At 37.4% G+C, this 23,812-nt stretch overlaps 1 protein-coding gene across 6 annotated transcripts in view; it reads left to right on the top strand.

Annotated features, from left to right (window-relative positions):
• PAK5 (p21 (RAC1) activated kinase 5) overlaps positions 1 to 23,812 on the top strand; it is a 332,259-nt gene that overhangs the window by 117,583 nt on the left and 190,864 nt on the right. Inside the window, exon 2 of one of the 6 annotated variants that reach the window (XM_021077406.2) lies at positions 21,387 to 21,568. The exons of the other annotated variants lie outside the window; for them this stretch is intronic. The gene's annotated coding sequence lies outside the window, so the exon portion shown is untranslated. The remainder of the gene's footprint in view (positions 1 to 21,386; positions 21,569 to 23,812) is intronic. 6 annotated transcript variants of the gene reach the window in all.

Here is a 23,812-nt window from a genome sequence, read left to right as displayed (position 1 = left end):
TAAATTGTACAATTTGATACATGTTGACATACATATGCAACTATAAAACCATGAACATCAGTCAAGACAGTGAACATTTCCATCCTCAATTTTTTCTGGTGGACTTTTAAAATCTAATTTCCCTTCCTTTCCACCCCTACCTCTGCCCCCAGGCAACCACTGATCTTATTTGTCACCATTTTTAAGCTTCATTACTTAGTTTTATAGAAATGAATTCATATAGTATGTATACACTATTGGTCTAGTTTCTTTCACTCTTGATTACTCTAAGGTTCATCCAAGTTGTAGCATGTATCAAGAGTGCATTCCATTTTATTGTTAAGCAGTAGTCTATAATACAGATACACCATAGGTAGTTTGTACATTTGCCTGTTGATGGACATTTGGGTTGTTTTCAGTTTTTTGGCTCTTACCAATAAACACACTACATACATGCACAGCCTTTGTATGGACATATGCTTTGATTTCTCCTGAGTAAATACTTAGATGAAATGATTGGATCCTACAGCAGGCATGAGTTTAACCTTTTAAGAAACTGCCAAACCATTTTCCAAAGCACTTATATTGTTTTACATCCCCCCAGGAATATACGAGAGTCCCAGTCCTTCCACATCCTTACCAAGACCTGATATCGTTAATCTTATTTTGTTTTCTTGTCTCATTGCTTTAACTAGTCTCTCTAGAACAATGTAGTGAGAGCAGACATCCTTTTCTTATTCTTCTTCTTAGATGAAAAAACAGTCAATTCTTTTATTATTAAATATGTTAACTATATTTTTCATAAATACTCTTCATCAGGTTAGGTAGTTCTCTTCTATTTCAGGTTTGCTGAGATTTTTTTCATCAGGAATGGAAGTTGGATTTTATTAATGCACTTTATGCCTCTATTGAGAGTATATTGTTTTGGCTTATTAATATGATGAATTACATTGATTTTTTTCAAATGTAAACCAACCTTGCTTTTCTGAAATAAATCCCTTTTGGCCATGATATATTATCCCTTTTATATACTGTTGAATTCATTTGGTAAAAATTTTATTAAAATTTGTGCATCTTTGTTCATGATAGTTATTGTTGTGTAATTGTCTTTTATTACAGCATTTCTATGGGGTTTTCTAATGGTGATGCTTGTTAATACAACGAGTTAGAAAGAATTCCTTTATTTCCATTTTTCTGGAAGAGTTTGTATAAAATTGACATTGTCTCTCCTTTTGGTGATTGAAAAAGTTCACTAGTAAACTATCTAGGCCTAGAGTTTTCATTGTTGGAAGATTTTAAATTATAAATTCAATTTCTTTAAGAGATACAGTGTTGGTATTAAGTGGACTTTGGTAATTTATGTAATTCAAAGAACTTACTATTTCATCCATATTTGCAAATTCATTGTCGTAAAGTTGTTCATAGAATTTTTTATTATCCTTTTATATTTTTAAAATTTGTAATGATACCTTTTCTATCATTTTTATATTGGTAAATCAGAATCCACAGTGGGTAAATTGTGTCATTTCATTTTTCCTGGTCAGTCTTGCTGTTATCAATTGTATCAATCTTCTCAAGAACTGGATTTTGATTTCACTTATTTTTCTCCAATGTTTATATGCTTTCTATGTATTGACTTCCATAATAATATTTATTATTTTTTGTACTTTGGGTTTTATTACTATTTTCCCAGTTTTGGTAAGGTGGAAGCTGAGGTCATTGATTTGAGACTAATTTAGCTATAAAAATCCCCTAAGTAGCATCCCACAGATATTTATGTGCTTTGAAAGGAATTTTCATTTATTTCTGAATACTTTCTAATTTCCATTTTGATTTATCCTTTAACTCATGATTTATTTACAAGTATGTTATTTAGTCTCTAAATCCTTGGGAATTTTCCAGAGATTTTTCTGTTATTATTTTCTACATCTGCAACCTACACCATAGCTCATGGAAGCACCGATGAGCAAGGCCAGGGATCGAACTCTCATCCTCATGGATACTAGTCAGGTTCATAACCTGATGAGCTACAATGGGAACTCCTACATTATCTGTGTTCTTGACAAAAATGTTTATTCTGCTGTTGCTGGTTGAAGTATTCTATAAGTGTTAATTAGGCCAAATTGGTTCTTAGTGTTGTTCAAGTCTTTTATATCCTTAATGACTTTCTACTTTATCAGTTGAGACAAAATTGTCTTCATACAATAATTACAACTTATAGATGAAATAATAAAAGATCTGTTTATTTGTTGCAGTTCTATCAGCTTTTGCTTCCTATTTGAGAATTCCTTTCAGATGTGTAAACATTTAGTAGTATCTTGATGAATTTTCTCATTTATTATTATGAAATTACCGGTTTCATTTTTTCATTCTTTGCTCTGAAATCTACTTAACTATGATTTTAATACAGCGCTCTAGCTTTCTTTTGATTAAATTAAGCATATCATCGTCCATTCTTAACATTCAACTTATTTGCACATCTGTAAAATGTATTTCTTTTAGGCAACATATAGTTTCTTATCCAATCATGTCTCCCTTTTAATAGGTATTTAGACCATTTACATTTAATGTAGTTAGTTTTAAGTCTATCATCTCATGCTGTTTCTTATACATTTGCTGCACCAGAGTGTTTTTTTTGGGGGGGGGGCAGCAGTCCTGAGAATATTTTTATTTCACTTCGATTTTATAATATAGTTTTTGAATAGAGAATTCTAAATTGAAAGTTCTGTTTTTCTTTCACTACTTTAAAGGTTTTTACTTCACTATTTTCTTGTTTGCATTGTTTCTGATAATAAAAATATAATATCATCCTCATCTTTGCTTCTCTGTACATACTGTTCACCCCCATTAGCTTCTGCTAAAACTTTATCGTTTTTCTTCAGCAATATAATTATGCTGAGTCTTGGTTTAATATCTTTTCTTTTTTTTTTTTCTTTTTTTTTTTTTTGCTTTGGGGCTTCATTGAGCTTGTTAAATCTGTGGATATAGGGAGTTCCCATAGTTGCTCAGTGGTAACGAATCTGACTAGTATCCATGAGCATGCGGGTTTGATTGCTGCCTTTGCTCAGTGGGTTAAGGATCCAGCAGCATTGCCATGGGCTGTGGTGTAGGTTGCAGATGCGGCTTGGATTTGGCATTGCTGTGACTGTGGCATAGGCTGGCAACTGTAGCTCCAATTCAATCCCTAGCCTGGGAACTTAATATGCCACAAGTGCGGCCCTAAAATTAAAAAAAAAAGAAAAAAGAAAAACAAAATAAAACTGGATATATAGTTTTCATCACGTTTGGAAAATGTTCAATCATTATGCCTTCAAATATATTTTCTGTTCACATCTCCATTTATGAATCCTTGTACACTTAGGCCACTTGAAATTGTTTCACGGGTCACTAATATGTTGTTATTAATGTATTTGGTGTCCTTTCTTTATGTGTTACATTTTTAATAGTTTCTATTACTATGTCTCCAAATTCATTAATCTTTCATTCTATAATTTTTAACCTATTTATAATCTCATCAAGTATTTTTTCATCAAACACATTGTATACTTTATCTGTAAGTGGTTGATTTGTGTCTTTTTCAAACATAGGGAACAGTATCATTGCTGAGTTAATGTTCTTTTCTACTTATTCTGATATGTATCAGCTGGCATTGGTTTTGATGAAAGGACTTATTTTTCTCCTGGTTATATTTTTTCTCTTTCTTTGCATGCCTGGTAATTGTGAATTTGTTACCAGATATTGTGCTTTATCTTTTTGGGGGTGCTGGATGTGCAGGGTCCTGGAACTAATTCCTATAAACATAATGTGACACACAGTTATTTGGAAACAGTTTGAATTTGGGGTGGGGGTCTTTACTATTTGTTGGGTTTAACTGGAGTAGTGCTCCATCCATGGCTAATCATTACTGACTACTGAGGTAAGTTCTTCTGGAATACTTTAACCAGTCAGTGGCCCATGAATCTTCAGGCTTTCCAGTCTGATCCTGTGTGAAGGCTAGCCATTGTTTCCACTAAACGTTTTGGGGTGATTCTTTCCCTAGCCTCAAGTAGTTTCCTCACATGCATGCCCTGAACAATGCAGCTGAATACATGAGGGAGATGTTCTACAGATTTCTGATATTCTTCCTTTTTCTTTCTCTCCCCATCCTTCTTCCCTCCCCCTCCACTTTCTCTTCTTACACTATGCACTCCCTGTACCCTCCAAAAAGCAGGGGTTTTTTTGGAAACTAAAAAATTTATGTTCCTCACTTTATTGCATTATTTGCTTTGTTGCAATAGTCTGGAATGGAACCCTCAATATCTCTAAGATGTGCCTATATTCAGGAGGATGTGCCTAGGTTATATGCAAATACTTTCTCATTTTGTATTTGGGACTTGAACATCCATGGATTTTGGTATCTGCAGGGTCCTGGAACCAACCCCTGCCATATTGACAGTTAGCAATAATTTTGCAAAATGGTAGTTTACTCACCACTCTTAAGTCAGCCCGGGGGAAGCCTATTTCTCCCATTCATTGTCCCATGGCTCTTGGATCCTTTATCATCCTCTCTCACCAGCTTGCTTGCCCAGGCTGCTTACCTCTACTCTTCTTTCATTTCTACAAAACACCTTTAACGCTAAGGGGAGCATTTACTAGCAGACTTTGCTAAAGATTCACAGAGATAAATTGTAGCAGGCAGTGAGAGAGAACATTGAATTCAGTGTTAGTTTTTAATATTTCTAACTGCAGCAGACAGTCTAGCCACAGTGAAATTCTCACTGGCTATGTGCCTACATTGTTAGCATTGATTTGCCATGTCCTGGGATTGCTCTCCTACTGCCCCTCACCCTCTGTTTATGTTTATGGTATGTCTGTTGTTCTGTCCCCTTGTTTTCTCTTTGTATCTATCCATTTATGTCTTTCTCTTTTGTCCCTCCTATCCCCCACTCTCACTCTGTTAGTCTATGTGTGTCTCTCTCTCTGTCTCCCTTATCTCACTGTTCTCTTTCTGATCTACTCAGTTGACTGCTCACACTTCCCAAATTGTTTTTACTCTTCCGTGGAGGCCAAACTACCCATCTGCCTTATCCCAAATACACCTCTGGCCTACGTTTGCATATACAAAAGACATTCGGTATAGTACTTCTGCACAACTAAGATTCAAAAATTTCTCCAGGTTTCCATCCTTCCTAATGCAAAATGCTATTGTAAGCTTTGCAATGACAGCTTTGCTTTTAGCCTATCTGAGATTGGTTTCATAGGTAGAGTGCCTATGGTAGCATTAAAGGGAGACATTCCAATATTACAAAAAGAAATCCAACAGAAGCTTCCTGAGGATACTTGTTTTTCACCATGGTGGTCTTTGGAAGGATTTCCATATTTGTTAAAAGGAGCATCATCCACATGTAAATAACTCTGCTTTAATAGTGCATTCAAAAATTGTTTGTTAAAGCCATTGTAGGTAATGATACAAATGAATTTATTTATTAAACAGAAACACACTTACAGATATAAAATACAAAGTTATGGTTACCAAAGGGGAAAGAGGGTAGGAGACGGACAAATTAGGAGTTTGGGATTAGTAGATACAAACTACTATATATAAAATAGATAAACAACAATAAGCTCCCTTATAGCACAGGGAACTATATTCAATATCTTGTTATAAACTATAGTGGAAAAGAATCTGGGAGTCCCCGTCGTGGTGCAGTGGTTAACGAATCTGACTAGAAGCCATGAGGTTGTGGGTTCGATCCCTGGCCTTGCTCAGTGAGTTAAGGATCCGGTGTTGCCGTGAGCTGTGGTGTAGGTCCCAGACATGGCTTGGATCCCGCGTTGCTGTAGCTCTGGTGTAGGCTGGCATCTACAGCTCCAATTAGACCCCTAGCCTGGGAACCTCCATATGCTGCGGGAAGTGGCCCTAGAAAAGGCAAAAAGACAAAAAAAAAAAAAAAAAGAAAAAAAAAGAAAGAAAGAAAAGAAAAAGAATCTGAAGCAAAGAATATATATGAACTGAATATATATATATTCTGAGTCTATAACTGAATTACTTTGCTCTACACTGGAAACTAATGCAACATTGTAGATCAACTATGCTTCCATAAAAAAAATAAAGCAAGTGTAGGAACTCTTTGTGCAGATCATTCTGTTTCAGCCTACTTTACCACAGTGGCATGCTTCTGAGCAGAAGGCTCAGTTTTGATGAAATGGGTGGGAAACCTCCCAAATTCTTGGCACTCTTTCAAACAGGTCATCAAATAAATAAGGTGGGAAGTGTTGTGTTCATCATCCCAGAATCAATGTTCATTGCCTTCGTCACATTGATCCCAACTTGTAAATATTTATTTAACTTTTTACAAACTATCTTCCCTACTAAACTGTTACTTCCATGAAGCCAAAGGACTAAGTCTGATTCATGCACAATTCACTATCCTGCCCTGAACCCAAAGTCTACCCTCTTAAGCCCTTGCTAAACATTTATTGTTGAATCTAGTTCTGAGAAAGTAGGTTCTTCCAGGCACAAAGTTAAGCCCAGTAAGATAGAATCAAAGAGTTATGTTTACAGCCAGTACCAACTAGTGAGTACAAGGTAAAAGATGACATCTCTTCCAGACTGTTCTAGGGTTGTAAATAAGCAAAGCTGCTAATTTGTGTCTCTATTGCAAGCAATGTTTTTTTGTTTGTTTTGTTTTGTTTTTAAATAAGAGTCTTACAAAGCTTTGAGCTGACTGAAAGAAAGTGTGTTCAGACAGAGGCCTTATTATGTAGGTGTTGGAGGTGTGGTTGAAGGGGATTGAGTGGAGGGAGGAGAACACGAGGGAATTTAGATCAGCTCCAGATTAAAGTGTCCCTGGGGAGTTTCCATCATGGCTCAGTAGTAATGACCCAACTAGGATCCATGAGGACGCAGGTTTGATCCCTGACCTCGCTCAGTGGGTTAAGGATCCGGGGTTGCTGCGAGCTGTGGTGTAGGCTGGCAGCTGCAGCTCCGATTTGACCCCTAGCCTGAGAATTTCCATATGCCATGGGTGCAGCCCTAAAAAATAAAAATGGAAAAAAAAATACATAAATAAATAATAAAATAATAAAGTGTCCCTGAACTCTCTCCAACCTTTGAAAAGGTGGCTCTGTAGGAAAAGTGAGGGTGTATATCTACCAAGTGGGATTAGCAGATCTATTGGAGGAATCAGATCTACAAGAGAGCCCATATGAGCTTATATGACAAAGATCTGGCAGCAAAAATTATGTTAGTATGGAGTTCCCTTGTTGTGCAGTGGGTTAAGGATCCAACGTTGTCACTGCTGTGGTTTGGGTCACTGCTGTGGTGCAGATTCACTTCCTGGCCCTGGAATTTTGACATGCCACCCCATAAAGCGCCCCCAAAAATATGCTGGTATTAGTGTGCATGGAGATACTCTACAATGAATACCTGAACAAAATGTAAACAGACTTTTTTTGTTTTTGTTTGTTTTGGTGTGCTTTTTGGGTGTTTTGTTTTATTTTGTTTTGTTTGCGTTTTATGGCCACACCTGCACCTTACGAAAGTTCCCAGGGTAAGGGTTGAATCAGAGCTGCAGCTGCCAGCGTACACCTCAGCCACATCTGTGACCTACACCTCAGCTTGTGGCAACACCAGATTCTTAACCCACTGAGTGAGGCCGGGGATCAACCCACATTGGATACTAGTCGAGTTTGTAACCCCCTATGCCACAAGGAGAACTCCTAATTAGAGTTTTTAAAATGTGTAAGTTTTGCCATTTATATTTGGTGCAAATTCTTTGTTTGACAGTCTCATGGAATACAAATTAAAATCTACCCTAAAAAGCACACATTCTGACTATACTGAGTTATTAGTTATGTGACAGTTTAAAATTTGAAACATTTGGAGTTCCCGTCGTGGCGCAGTGGTTAACGAATCCGACTAGGAACCATGAGGTTGCGGGTGCAATCCCTGGCCTTGCTCAGTGGGTTAAGAATTTGACGTTGCCCATGAGCTGTGGTGTAGGTCACAGACGTGGCTCAGATCTGGCATGGCTGTGGCGTAGGCCAGTGGCTACGACTCCGATTAGACCCCTAGCCTGGGAACCTCCATATGCCACGGGTGCAGCCCTAGGAGACACAAAAAAAAAAATAAAAAAAGTTTGAAACATTTAATTGAGGTTAGGATACATAGCTGTTTAAAAATACTTTTCTTAAAAAACTTTCAGAAAAAGAAAAATTTTTAATTTTCTGCATCACTTTAATTTTGCCTACATGTTTTATAGCTTACTGATATGTAACCTGATCTCTATACCTTCTCTTTGATCCAATTTATAGATATTTTTAATGAACTCATTTGACTCTGCGGAGAACTGTTGCACATCAATTTTTAATGTAAATGAATTCTGCCCTAAAGACTAATAATTGCATTAGAAGCTGATTATAAAATTGTGCTATTAATTTTGACATTTTATATTCGCTTCAGACTTCCTATATTATGTTTTATTATCCAGTGTTGCAAGATGTAAATAAACATTTCATTATATCCTTGGGATGTTTAACTAAAGCTTAATAGGTTTTATTTTGGTATATTTTAATGTCCAAATAATTCCTCTACCTATAAAATATTTGAGTTATAAGTGAGACAGTTTCCAGTGATATACTTCCTCTATATTGTGAAGTATCTGCTTTCAAATTGGCGTATTTAAAAACTCAAACAAAAACCCAACCTGTTGGTGTCAATTTTTCTCTTGCTAGTGTCATTTCTATCAAATTCTTCTTGGAAAATTCATTAATCCATTATAGTTGAAATCTCATCCTTTTCTTGTCTAGTTACTATTGCTCCTAAGATCTGTAAATCATCTCAAAAAGTCATAGAGTACTCTAGATTTGTAATGCCCCATATGGGAGCCATTTACCACCTGTGGCTGTTGAGAACTTGAAATGTGGCTACTCCAAATTGAGATGTGCTATAAGCATAACATATATAATGGAATTCAAAGATCTTATGAAAACATAAATGGAAATATTGATGTGTTGAAATAATATTTTGACTATAGCTTTTAAAATGCATCATTAAAATGAATGTTACCTTTTTAATGCAGCTCTTATAAAATTTTAAATTACATTTGTGACGCATGTTTATGGCTCATATTATATTTCTCTTGGACAGTGCTATTTTAATGCTTGCTTCTTTACTAAGGAGGCATATTCTACCAAAAATGTTTTGGTGAGTGAAGCCCCAATGTTTGCAAATAACGTTGAGATATGGCAAAGTTATATCTACCCAGCTTTCTGCCATTATATCAATGTCCACTGGATCTTATTGATTTGCTTCTTGCTATATATTGCAATTTTCCCTGTTCTGACCTTTGGGTTTTTTGGAGTTTTTTTGGGAGGAGAGTTTGTTTGTTTTTGTTTTGATAAACATTTCCTATCATCCATTGACATACATGAATCCCAGTCAGTTTTCATTGGATGAGGCTGAGTCCTTATCTAGATCAGGTGTTAGCACCAAAAACCAGCTGGCAATAATTTGAACTTAGCAATAAAGATTGTAGCGAAATAGACAGTCACTTGCTTGGGCTAACAGTGCTTCCTGGATTCATTCTGTGGGGGGATCAACACTGCCAGGTCAGAACACATCCACATCATATCTCTTCCAGATGTTTGTTAAGGGCTTTTACATTTGCAAAGAATCTTCAGAGCCTATGAATACTCTTAAGCACACACATATTTTAACTTTTTTTTATTACAGGTTTGTGATGCAGAATGAAATGATAAGTACCAAAATTCAAAGGATAGGTTTGACATTCTTGAGTTTCTTACGTAATGGAGATATTGTTTAAAAACAGAAGTCTCCACAGGAGAAGTGTTTTTAAAAAAATTTTTTTTCTGAAAACACAGCAGTGGAGTACCAGTTATACATCAAAGTATCTTTCTTTGTGGTAATTTTATTGATAAAAATCTGCCATTTAGTTTTCAATACTAAATATAAAGGATCAAATTGAGTTATATTATTTTTTAGTGGTGATATAAACTTAATTGCTTTTGTGTATTTTATTTATTTTTAAAAAATTTTTATGGCCACACCCACAGTATATGGAAATTCCTGGGCCAGGAACTGAATCTGAGCCACAATTGCAACCTACACAACAGCCGTGGTAATGCTAGATTCTTTACCTCACTGTGCCAGGCTAGGGATTGAACCCACATCTTGGCAGCAACCTGAGCCACTGCAGATGGATTCTTAACCCACTGCGCCATAGCAGGAATTCCATTCTTGTGTATTTTAGTTGCTAAGATGTCACTTGTTATATATTAACATTCACCATGTTAATAAAGTCTGCTATTATCCTATATGTGTAACTAACTTACATGTACATTATTAGGACAATTTTTAGAAGAATGTGATTAGCAGTTGTTTGAAATTTCAAATTCTTTCTCTCTCTCTATTATATATATATGCATGTGTATATGTGTGTGTGTGTGTATGTGTATACATACATATATATATATATATATATATATATATGGAAATGGTAGCATGGATTTTCACTCTTTTTGCTAATAAAGTTTTAAGCTAGATTTATACTGCTCTTTTTTGAGAGAAATGTTTCATCTCTGAAGGGATTTCATTGACCTTTCAGCAGCATTGACAATAAGGGAGGCTGACGTGAACTTGATAAGGTTTATTTTTTTTTTCCTGTAAACACCGCTTTTATTTATTTTTTTCTCAATGAATTTATTACACTTATAGTTGTACAATGATCACCACAATCCAGTTTTATAGGATTTACATCCCACAACCCCAGTGCATCTCCCACCCCCCAAACTGTCTCCTTTGGAAACCATAAGTTTTTCAAAGTCTGCGAGTCAGTATCTGTTCTGCAAAGTTCATCTGTCCTTTTTTCAGATTCCACATGTCAGTGAAAGCATTTGATGTTGGTGTCTCATTGTCTGACTGACTTCACTTAGCGTGCTAATTTCTAGGTCCATCCATGTTGCTAAAAATGCCGGTATTTCTGAATTTAATAAGCTTTAAAATGCTGCCCCCAAACCCTCATTTCAGTTATTTCCTTGATCTCCCATGGGTATTTCCACTGCTGTCCAAGCCACAGGCCTCTGGCTGTGGTATGGTATGAGTTTGCAAAGCAAAACATATAACTGGCCTCTAATATGCTCCCTTTACAAAAACTCCACTAAGTTAAATGAACCTCAGAGTACAAAGTGAGACTGAAAGATACCTTTCTTCTTCCTTTTTAAAAATGTGGCTTGTAGAGTAGGTCACACATTCAAGTGCTGCAGGGGCAAGAAAAGTAGACAGCTCATGCCCTTTTTGAATCACTTAGGCATTCTATGTGGTGGCAAGTAATACAGACTGAAAGTAAGAGTGATTTAGGCAAGATGACTTTTCTTTCTTATAAAAGTTAACCTCAGGCAAGAGATCTCAGGCCACAGTGGTGACTCCATGGTCATCAGAGATAAAGGTTCTAGATCAGGCCACTATCACTGAAAGCAGACTACCCCAAACTCAATTTCATAAAACAAGGACAACTAATACTCATAAGTCCACAGATCACTTGAGAGAATGTTCTGATCTTGATTAGTGTTTTGCCTGCATCTGTGGTCAAAGTTGTGTTGAGCAAGTTACACTATTCTTCTTGATTGGGTTTTCCCTTATATTTGGAGGCCTGGCTTTAGGATGTCCTCTACTAGGACACATGGGTCCCTGTTCACATAACCTCTCATCATTCTCTCGCATGAGATATTTCATGTATCAGTGGAAGGTTTCCCAGAGAGAAAGTCAAACCGCTCAGGGCCCGTTGAAGTCTAGGCTCAGAAATGATATTCAGGTACTTCTGTCACATTCTGTTGGCCAAATCAGGGTATAAGGCCAGCCCTGGTTAAACAGGTTGGGAAACACGTTCACTCCTTGATGGGTGATGTTGCAAAGGGCAAGAATCCAAGGATGCATGAAAAATCAGGTCACAATAAGTCTATTGTAAACTTCTATCTTGGACCCCTACTTAATGTAAGGATGGATGCATGGCTTCTATCTTCACCGCATGATCTTAGATGACTGCTGAAACTCTAACCATCACATTGTTTTGGCCAAGAAGAAGAAAGAGGGAGGGTAAATGCCTTCTGACTCATTTTAATATGCTTTCCTTAAACTCTAACCAAAATATTGCACTTAGACATCATTGATTGTCCTTGGCTAAGTGTTCTGGTATTCTTTCCTTCCTTCCTTCCTTTCTTCCTTCCTTCCTCCCTCTTCTTCCTTCCTTCCTTTATTTTGTCTTTTTAAGGCTGTACCCACAGCATGTGGAAGTTCCCAGGCTCAGGGTTGAATTGGATGCTGCAGATGCCAGCCTACACCACAGCCACAGCCACGCAGGATCTGAGCTGTCTCTGGGACCTATACCAGCTCATGGCAATGCCGGATCTTTAACCCACTGACTGAGGCCAGGGATTAAACACACATCCTCATGGATACTAGTCAGGGTTGCTACTGCTCAGCCATGATGGAAACTTCAGAGATGTGGTCTTTTTTTTTTTTTTTTTTTTTTGCTTTTTAGGGGGGCACTAACAGCATATGATATGGAGGTTCCCGGGCTAAGGGTCTAATCAGAGCTACAGCTGCCAGCCTACACCACAGCCACAGCAATACGGGATCTGAGCCATGTCTGTGACCTTACACCACAGCTCAAGGCAATGCCGAATTCCTGACCCATTGAGTGAGGCCAGGGATTGAACCTGAAACCTCATGGTTCCTAGTCGGATTTGTTTCCACTGCACCACAACGGAAACTCCCCGGAAATGTGGTCTTTTAAGTGCTACTTCATTCCAAACAAACTCAAGGTTCTGATGCTATCAAAGCCAATATCAGGTCAGTCACTAGCAGTATCAGACACATTATCCATAAGTCTCAACTTACATTTTGTTTCGATCATTGGGCAGTGTTATCAAACATCCCAAGTCTTAAAAAAAAATACACACACAAATGCAAACATTTTATGTAAAATGTCCTGTATCTTATATGTTGGCACAAATTAATTTTTTTATTTTTAAATAATTTTATACTACAGATAAGTTGAAGAAATAGTAGAGTTTCTATGCACTGCTCATCCCTAATGTTAACGTTTTACATAACCGAAGTACAGTTACCAAAAGTAGGAATTTAAAAATGGTTCAAGACTATAAACCAGGAATTGGCAAATTTTTTTTTTTCTTTTTTTTTTTTTTTTCAGGGCTTCACCTGCAGCATATGGAAATTCCCAGGTCAAATCTGAGCTACACCTGCTGGCCTACAGCCGCAGCAATGCCAGATCCAAGCTGCATTTGTGACCTATACCAGAGCTCAACAGCAACACTGGTGGATTCCTTAAGCCACTGAGCAGGGTCAGGGATCAAACCCACATCCTCATGGGTACTAGTCAGGTTCGTTTCCGCTGAGCCATAGCGGTAACACCTGGCAAGCTTTTTCTGTAAAAGGTTAGATTGTAATTATTTTAGGTTTCTGCCACTACTATCTCTCTGCCATTGTGGCACAACAAGTCAAAGACAATATGTAAACAAATGAGAAGAACTGGATTCCAGTAAAACTTCATTTCAAAAACAGGTGGCAGACCACATTTGGTCCATAGGCTGTGAAGTGTTCCAGTTCTTGCTGTAAACTAAGGTATACCCCTTACTTGATTTCATCACTCTCTCACTAATGCCCTTTTTCTGTTAAATCCAAGCTCCCAATTTACATTCAGTTGTCATGTCTCCTTAATCTCCTCCAATGTAACAGTTACTCACTCTTCCCTTATCTTGCATGAACTTGACACTTTTGGAGTATGCTGATCAGTTATTTCTTAGAATGTCTCACAGTTTGGATTTGTCTGATGGCTTCTCATAGATAAATTGAGGTGATGCGTGAATTCAGGTGTGTGTGTATGCATGGCTTGGAATATATACCTGTGATTCCTAACTCTGTCCAGTGAGAAGGCCTAAAGTCAATGACACCCCAGGAGCAAAGAGCAAACGAGGAGTTTCTGTTGTTGTCGCACAGCAGAAACGAATCTGACTAGTATCCATGAGTATATAGGTTCGATCCCTGGCCTCACTCAGTAGGTCAGGGGTTTGGCATTGCCGTGAGCTGTGGTGTAAGGTCACAGACATGACTCAGATCCCATGTTGCTTTGGCTGTGGCGGAGGCTGGCAGCTGTAGCTCCTATTTGATCCCTAGCTTGGAAACTTCCACATTGCTGCAGGTGCAGCCCTAAAAAGAAAAAAGAAAAAAAAAAAAAAAAAAGAGCAAACCTAGCACCCAGATCTTGATTTGTAAACACCTTTCTCCAATAAAAAGATCCAGGGCTCTTTGGAGATATAAGTGTCGCCATGGCTGGGGCAGGGAAAATCTGAGAAATTCCTGGGATATTTGTGTTGCCCAAAAGTAAGATAGCATTCAAAAAAAAAAGAATAAGAGCATGTCCAAAGGACACAAGGGGAGTTTCCACTGTGGCACAGCAGGTTAATGATCTGGCTTGTCTCTGTGGAGGTGTTGGTTCGATCTCTGGCCTGGCACAGTGAATTAAGGATCTGGCATTGCTGCAGCTGTGGTATAGGTTGCAACTCCAGCTTGGATTCAGTCCCTAGCCCAGGAACGTCCATGTGTTGCAGAAAGGACACACGAACCAACCTGAAGGAGTTCCAAACAGCCAAAAAATAGGACAATGTCAGCAACCAGATATGTAATGAGAATTTTGCATTATAACTCATGGAATAAAATAAGTATCCCTGAGTGTGCGCTGATACAAACAATTGAGTACATAAATAAATGGGGGTGAAGGGACAGTCTCTTTTATGGAAGGATTCCAATTAATAAATCTTCTAGTGGAAGAATGAGAGAAGTAGAAAATTACCATTAGGCAAATACCACAGTGATAATGTTGCAGACACAATCCACTGATGGACACTAAAACAAAGGGGCTAACGTTGGTAGAGAACAGGATATTTGCATAATCTCAAAGTATCAGCCTCAAGATATTTATTAATTATAAAGGGGGAAAGTAGTTAACATTTCACCATGTGGCAGGTACATCTTAACCAAATGATCAAGGTTAGCATCACCAATAATATGACATATCAACATTATGTACCTTCTATTTCAAACATTTTAAACGTCAGTTTGGTAAAACAGTGAGGTTTTGCCCTCGTATTATCAGTTTACTGCCTCTACCACAGAGTGTACTGCTGACAGTACTTGATTTGACACAGCTTTGCCATTGCTTAAATTTTTAAAATAAATTGTATTTCTTGCCTTTTAGAAAGCATTGTATTTTCTTAATTAGAAAAAAGTTGAAGTATAACTCAGCCACAGTAGGCTAAATGAAGTGTAGGTGTGTTTGGTAGTCACTGGATTCAAATTCTAGGGTTGGTAGAATTGCTAGAAATAAAATAAAGGCCATACATCTTTAGTACCTATAGTAGATTTTTAAAAATTCAAAAAGATACATGCACCTGTATGTTTACAGCACCACTATTCACACATAGTCCCTATAGCCAAGACATGGAAATAACCTAAGTGTCCATTGACAGATAAATGGATTAAGATATGGCTCATGTACACAATGGAATACTACTAAGTCATGAAAACAATGAAATAATGCCATTTGTAGAAACATAGATGGACCTAGAGATTATACTAAGTGAATTAGGTCAGAAAGAGAAAGACAAATATCATGATATCGCTTGTGTGTTGAATACAAAATGTGGCACAAATGAACCTATCTACATGAGGAAAAAAACAGAGATGGAGGAGTTCCTGTTGTGGCACAGTGTTATGAATCCAACTAGGAACCATAAGGTCGTGGGTTCGATCCCTGGCCTTGCTCAGTGGGTTAAGGATCTGGCGTTGCCGTGAGCTGTGGTGTAGGTTGCAGACGTGGCTTGGATCCCACGTTGCTGTGGCTCTGGTGTCGGCTGGCGGCTTCAGCTCTGATTAGACCCCTACCCTGGGAACCTCCATATGCCTCAGGAGCAGCCCAAGAAAATGGCGAAAAGACACACACACACACAAAAACCTCACAGACGTGGAGAACAGACTTGTGGTTGCTAAGGGGAGGGAGTGGGTTGGCCTGGGAATTCGGGGTTCGCAGATGTAAACTGTTGCAGTTAGAATGGATAAGCGGAGTTCCCATTGTGGCACAGCAGAAACGAATCCAGCTAGTATCCCTGAGGATGCAGGTTCTAATCCCTGGCCTCACTTAGTGGAACCAGGATCTGGAATTGCCTTGAGCTGCAGTGTAAGTTGCAGATGCAGCTCAGATCTGGTATTGCTGTGGCTGTGGTGTAGGCTGGCAGCTGCAGCTCTGATTTGACCCCTAGCCTGGGAATTTCCATATGCTACAGGTGTGGCCTGAAAAGAAAAACATTAATTAAAAATTATTTTAAAAATTCAAGAAGCATCTAAATGGTTACATCTTTGGATAAGTCATTCAAAACTCATAATATTGCTATTTTATTGAGTTAGGGCTGCATGTGGACTTTCCAGGCTTGGAGTTAAATCAGAGCTGTAGCTGCCGGCCTATACCACAGCCACAGCAACACAAGATCCAAGCTGCATCTGTGACATACACCGCAGGTCACAGCAACATTGGATCCTTAGCCCATTGAGCGGGGCAAGGGATCGAACCTGGGTCCTCATGATTACTTGTCAGATTTGTTACCGCTGAGCCACAATGGGAACTCTGGGGCACATCTCTTTAGTTTCCAGCACATACAGCTGAGTGTTCTTCTTTGGGCCCATACACTTTGAAGTACTTGATAAAAATCCATATGTTGTCTTTCAGCCATATCATCAAAGTTCTGTTTATATTTCTTTGCTTAAAATAATTCCTGTGCTCCATTTTGTCATACATTTGGTTAACACTGGTTTCACTTCAGACCACTTTTCCTTATCAGGATTGCAATTCATTGAAATAAACAACCCAGTTGAAGATGAATTCCAGAAGTGAAATTGCTGTATAGTCATCACAGAGAGACAGGGTTGCTGCTTCTTCATGCTGATATTTCTACATTGACTGAACTGTAGTCATAGCTAATGTATACATTTTAGTTGACTTCTTTTTTTTTTTTGTAAGATTTTTATTTTTTCTTTATAGTTGATTTACAGTGCTCTGTCAATTTCTGTTAAACAGAAAAGTGACCCAGTCATACATCTATATACATTCTTTTTCTCACATTATCCTCCATCATGTTAGTTGACTTCTTAAACTGAGCAGACTTTTTTGGGAAATGTACCCAATGTCTCAGCAAACAAGATAAGTAATCCTGAAGATCTATGACTTTAGAAGGTGTGCCTGTGGCTACAAAATTAGGTAGGAATGTGAATATTTATGATGATATAAGAATTCATAAAAAGTTACAAAGTTAACAAGCTAACAATCCAAATATAACAAAATCAGAAAAGTATATTTTTACCAATTGATCGCTACCCTACCCTTCTAATTCCTCGACCCATATACATTTTGGCTTTTTACCTGTAAATATAAAAATTATTTTGAAACTTCCTCTGTAGAGAAAATAGAAACAGCATATAGCTTTTCCTTTGAGATAGCTGATTGATTTTTTTTTTTTTTGTCTTTTTGCCATTTCTTGGGCTGCTCTCTCAGCATATGGAGGTTCCCCGGCTAGGGGTCCAATCGGAGCTGTAGCTGTTGGCCTATGCCAGAGCCACAGCAACTCGGGATCCGAGCCACATCTGCGACCTACACCACAGCTCATGGCAATGCTGGATCGTTAACCCACTGAGTAAGGCCAGGGACCAAACCCGCAACCTCATGGTTCCTAGTCAGATTTGTTAACCACTGTGCCACGACAGGAACTCCTCTAATTGAAAATTTTTGAAACTTAGTTTTTTTACTGACATTGAGAAAAGCTTACTTGGGCAACACATCATATTATCAGTCGTGGCATGTAAATTTTTTTTTTGAATTACCAAATTTTGGACCACCTCTACCTCATGACTTAAATGTATGTGCCCTAAAATTTCAGTACAGTTTCCTTGTGCAATGACTAATCTTAATACCCTTTTTAAAAAATTTTACTGAGGTATAGTTGACTTACAATATTGTGTTAGTTTCAGGAATACAGCAAAGTGAATCAGTTATACATGTAAACATATCCATTCTCTTTATAGGTTATTACAAACTATTTTCCTGTGCTATACAGTATGTTCTTATTAATCATCTCTTATACAGTGGTGTGTATATGTTATTCTCACCCTCCTAATTCCTCCCTCCCTGCAAAGGTTTCACTTATGGTGACCATAAGATTGGTTTTGAAATCTGCGAGTTTGTTTCTATTTTATAAATACATTCTTATGTATATTTTTAATTAGATTACACATATAAGTGACATCGTATGGTATTTGTCTTTCTCTTTCTGACTTAACTCACTATGATAATCTCTAGTTTTATCCATGTTACTGTGAATGGCATTATTTCGTTCTTTTCGTGGATGAGTAGTATTCCATTGTATACATGTACCTGTCAGTGGACACTTGGGTTGCTTCCATGTCTTGGCTATTGTAAATAGTGGTGCACCTTAATACTCTTTAAATTGACGAACCACATTATCAGTGACTGGCCATTGTCTTCTTTGCTGTGACCATGATAAATGTTGCACTTTCATAATCTTTATTTGTGTCAAATCAAAGAGTTGGAATACTTCCCAGTGAATCACAGTTCATATGATTCACTCCCCTTTATTTATTGAATTATCAAGCAAGAACCAATCCATTACTTTTGTTCACTCTTTTCCTCCTAATGAATGCTTCAGATGTGGTCTGAAAATTATTTCAGTACAAGAGGCTTCTTAGATATTTTAACATTATGTTGTCTTTATTTATTGAGATGAAATTCACAAAGCATAACATTAATCAAAGTGAACAAACAACTCATGGATATTTAGTACATTCGGAAAGTTGTATAACCACCATCTCTGTCTAGTTCCAAAACATTTCCATCAATCCAAAATAACATCTTTGTTTTTGTCTTTTTATGGCTACACCTTTGGCATATGGAAGTTCCCAGGCTAGGGGTCGAATTGGAACTGTAGCTGCCAGCCTGTGCCATAGCCATAGAAATGCAGATCTGAGCTGCATCTGTAATTTATACCTCAGCTCATGGCAAGGCTGAATCCTTAGCTCACTGAGCGAGGCCAGGGCTTGAACCTCCATCCTCATGGACACTAGTCAGATTCATTACCATTGGGCCACAATGGGAACTTACAAAATAAAATCTTGTACTCATTAAGCAGTTCTGTTTGTTCTCTTGTCCCCTAAGCCCTTGGAAATCACCAGTCCATTTTATCTTTCCATGGGTTTTCCTATTCTAGATATTTCATGACTCATACAATATGCAATTTTTGGTGTCTGGCTTCTGTCATTTAGCATGTTTTTGAGGTTCACCCACATTGTAGCATGTATTAGTACTTCATTCTCTTTTATACCTGAATAAATAATCCATTGTACGGACATACACATTTACCCATCTTCCTGTTGATGGACATTTGAGTTGGTTCCTTTTATTTTTGGCTATCATGAATAAGGCTACTATGAACAATCTTGTACCAACATTTGTTCAAGTACCTATGAATTCTATTGGGTATATACCTAGAAGTAAAATTGCTGGGTAATCACAGTGGCAAAGTAAGGCTTTAAAATGCACAAAATAAAATACCGAGGATTATAAAAGAAGCCAATTATGTTGACATTGAGCTATCAAAACATGACATAAAATAAATTTGTGCTATGCAAATATGCATTTCTTGATTTTGAAGTATAAGACCCAATGGCAGATCTAATAACTGCTATATATTCAAAGTGGTAATGAGTGCAAATGGTATTTTCAGGTGTCTGCAGCCATTGTAAAGTGGTCTGCAAGGTTATGTTTTCGTCGTCTCCAGTCTTTACAATATTTATTTATTGTAGGCTAATGAAAATAAAGACATAATTTCTTTCCCATTCAAATTCATGGAACCAATGAATTCTATCTGAATGAGTCCACAGACTTGAAGTTAAGGCCCCCAGTCAAGAACCCCTGCTTTAGAGAGGAGACTGGTGATAAGAATGAACTGCCTGTTGGTCCCTTCTTTCTATGGCTTTACCTCTTCCCACTTTTCTCCCCAACACCCCTTCATCTTGTCATCATCTTCAGAAAGCTCAGATCTACAAGCTTAACTTGAACAGGTACAGATCCATTGAAATGGAAATGAGATAGTCCTCATTTTGTAAACACATTATCAGCAAGTTTTGAGCTGATATCTATGTTTTCTGCATTAGATTAAATTTCTGTATAACTCAAACACCTTGGAATTAAAATAGAAAAATTATTTTAATTCCTAAGCGAGTTTCTTTAAATTTGGCTTTATAAGAGCTCATATACTGAGCTTGGATTTTTCTTTTTCTCTCTTAAGTTCTCTCGTGCCTCTCTCTGCTTCCGCTTCTTCACTGAATTCAGAAGCACTGATATCAGGATGGTCCCCTATCATTTCTCCCTAGAGTTTAGAAATGGTTTTTAAAGAGGTCATGCATCTCCTAGACTAACCCCATCCCTCTTAGGATATCTGGAGAGAGAAGCAGCTGGGAGCCAGAGGCCTTGATTATAAAAACCAAAGCCCCAAACCTGATTATAGTTAGAGGAATCCTAGGAATTTAGCTTTCACTAAATTCCATTGCTGTGTGATTCATGATGATCTAAGACTTTGCATCTGTTTTTCATTTTCTGAAGATTAAGTTGGTTGCTATTATCAACAATGTTTAGATTTAAACAATTAAAATCAGTTACCCATGTAAAAAACAAAATAAAAAATAAAATAACTTTTCTAAACCAAATATATATATATACACTACCATATATAAAATAGATAACCAACAAGGACCTACAGTATAGAACAGAGAACTATACTCAATAGTATACTCAACTATACTCATCATCTCATTTAATCCTCTGAAAATTGTGAGTACGTGCTCTTCTGTGAGTGCAAGTTGTCATTACGATGGTTTCAAGACAGGGAGGCCCAAACTATTGCATTTGGAGGAGATAAGCAAAGAGATCCTGCTGTATAGCACAAGGAACTGTAGCCAATCACTTGTGATGGAACACACTGGAGGATAATGTGAGAAAAAGAATGTATATATATGAATACCTGGGTCCCTTTGCTATACACCAGAAATTGACAGAACACTGTAATTGAACTATAATTAAAAAAATTAAAAATTAAAAAAAGACAAGGAGGTCCAGACACAGAATGAGACAGTCAATCAAGTTCAAAAAGCAAGTACCCACCAGTGTACCTAGAACTTGGGGTATATAACAAATAAAAACTTTAAGTGCTTTTTCTATTGGACCAGAAAACCAACATAAGCAAATTTAATTGTGTGCTTGGTTTTTCAGGACAAAGAACGATTATTCCTAAAATAAAAGCCAATACATTACAGGCTGCTCTTCCAGATGAAAGGAGCATTAACATGAGAATATTACCAATAGTTCGTAGTCTTGAAAAGCTCAATCTGCCCATTGGCTCAGAGGAAATGTCTCATAGAGGCCAGACATTCAAACAGGATATTTTCCAGTAGGTAAGATTGTTTTTAAAAATCGAGTTTCATTATTATCTGAAAAGAAAAATAAAAAGTGCTCAATTCATATTTGAAGAAATCCAAAGACAGCAGATAATTAATTCTCTAGGTTCCCAAGAAGTTTCCCTGGAGAGAGTTCAGTGCATTCAAACAAGGGTGTAAATAATTACTGCAAACATGCAGTCCCATATGTCACTGTTATCTTGCTTTGAAGGAAAGAACATCTCTTCTTGGCGTGGATGAGGTTTTTCGACTCCTCCCCAAAGTTATTTATTCAAATTTTTGTGTTTCCGTTACGTTGTTGTTTTCTCTCGAGGAAGCAGAACATACCTTATTCCATCAGTGCAGGAAGAGGAAAGGATGCTGGGCTTGGCTATAAATATTTTATTATGGAGAGAGACAGAGAACCCAGAGGGCCAGATGAAGAGCAGGAAACAAATATGATGATGTTTTCAACTCCTCAGAGGAGGCTTGTATTAAACCATCTCTGCCAGATTGTTTTCTGCTTGGCTTTTACAGTCAAGCCTGCTAATGAAACACTTTGTGCACCTAAATTTTACTTATTCAATGAGGAACACAGCATCTAGCTGAAAGTTATCTCCATTCTAAAGTATATACAATGAGGGGGGGGATAAATCATGGGTCGGGGTTAATACATATACTCACTAGAATAGATAACCAACAAGGACCTACTGTGTAGCACAGGAAACTATACTCAGTATTTTTATAATAACCTATAAGGGAGAAGAATCTGGAAATAATATATATATATATATTCTTTTCTATATATAAAAATATATATGCTACATATTCTTTTCTATACACACATATATATTCAACACATATACATAACTGAATCATTTTGCTATATACCTGAAACTAACACAATATTGTCAATGAACTATACTTCAATAAAATAAATTTTTTTATGGATTTCCCATCGTGGCACAGCGGAAATGAATCCAACCAGGAACCATGAGGTTGCAGGTTCGATCCCTGGCCTCACTCAGTGGGTTAAGGATCCAGCATTGCCATGAGCCGCGGTGTAGATTGCAGACATGGCTCCGACCTGGCGTTGCTGTGGCTGTGGCGTAGGCCGGCAGCAACAGCTCCAGTTAGACCCTTAGCCTGGGAACCCCCATGTGCTACGGGTATGGCCCTAAAAAAAGGATGAAAGACAAAAAAGTAAAATAAATTTTTAAAGTATACACAAAAAGCTATTTAAAAATGGCACACTGGTAGAGATAATGTCTTCATGAATGATCCATATTTCTTGTTGGAAGGTTCTAGCTTTTTTTAAAAAAAAGGGTTAAGAAATTAATTTTGCATTAAGTTTTCTCCATGAAATCCATTTGTTTCTCCTCCCACCCCAATGCCTTAGAATTGCTGGAAGATTTAGCCTGATGAGATTTTTGCAGCTCTCATGATTTCATAACCCATTGGAGTTCCTTTGGCCAGAATTCAGTATTAATGAGGCCAAGGTCATACATAGCCTGTTATTATAGAGGAAAAAAAAGTCCTTTTTTTTTCCCCTAACATAATAGCACAGATCATATCTTAAACCTACCACTCACAAATTTGCATTTCTTGTTACTAGAGGAAGTAGATGAAAGGGTAAATGATGTAACAGACATTCTGTGATTGTAGGGCTGATGGGGCCCATTTCATCCTGGCCCTAAACTGCCTTAAAACGCATCTGCATAAGTGCTTTCATCTTTGAATGAAAGAATATAGTGTGAAAGGACAGAACTATTTGTCCTAATACGACTGACGGTAAATCCTTGTCCTGTTTTACATAAAATAGACTCAGAGAGATTTTGTGTTTAATATATTATAACACACACACATATCACGGCCATAGAGATGCTTGTTTGGTTGGTAAATCAAAATATGAGTGAACTATAACTTTTTTTTTTCAAATTACCCAAAAGTGACAGGTCACTATATTTTGGCTTTAAGAGCTAAATTCAATTATCTACAGTGCTGCTTGGGCTGGGTTTGTTCTTAGTAAAAGCAAGAACTGACATTTTTTTACTCTTCACTATTGGCCAGGTACTTTACACCAGCATTTTCACTTTATCACGAGGACCACCCTAGTCGAGAACATGATGTCCATCTCCACTTTTCAGGGGAATGAATAAATTTGGGGAAGAACTCATAGGCCCAAATCAATCATACAGTTAGTACAAGGTTGAGCCACGCTGTCAGTTGCAAAGCCAATCCCTTCCACTTGAAGGTTGGAAA

This window comes from Sus scrofa, chromosome 17, assembly GCF_054392235.1.
Source record: "Sus scrofa isolate SSC_HxYL_T2T_F1_AM1 chromosome 17, Sscrofa_HxYL_maternal_Yorkshire_Landrace_v2.0, whole genome shotgun sequence".
NCBI classification, from domain to species: domain Eukaryota; kingdom Metazoa; phylum Chordata; class Mammalia; order Artiodactyla; family Suidae; genus Sus; species Sus scrofa.
Note: the sequence above shows the minus strand (reverse complement) of the source record. Positions and strands in the feature narration are given on the sequence as shown.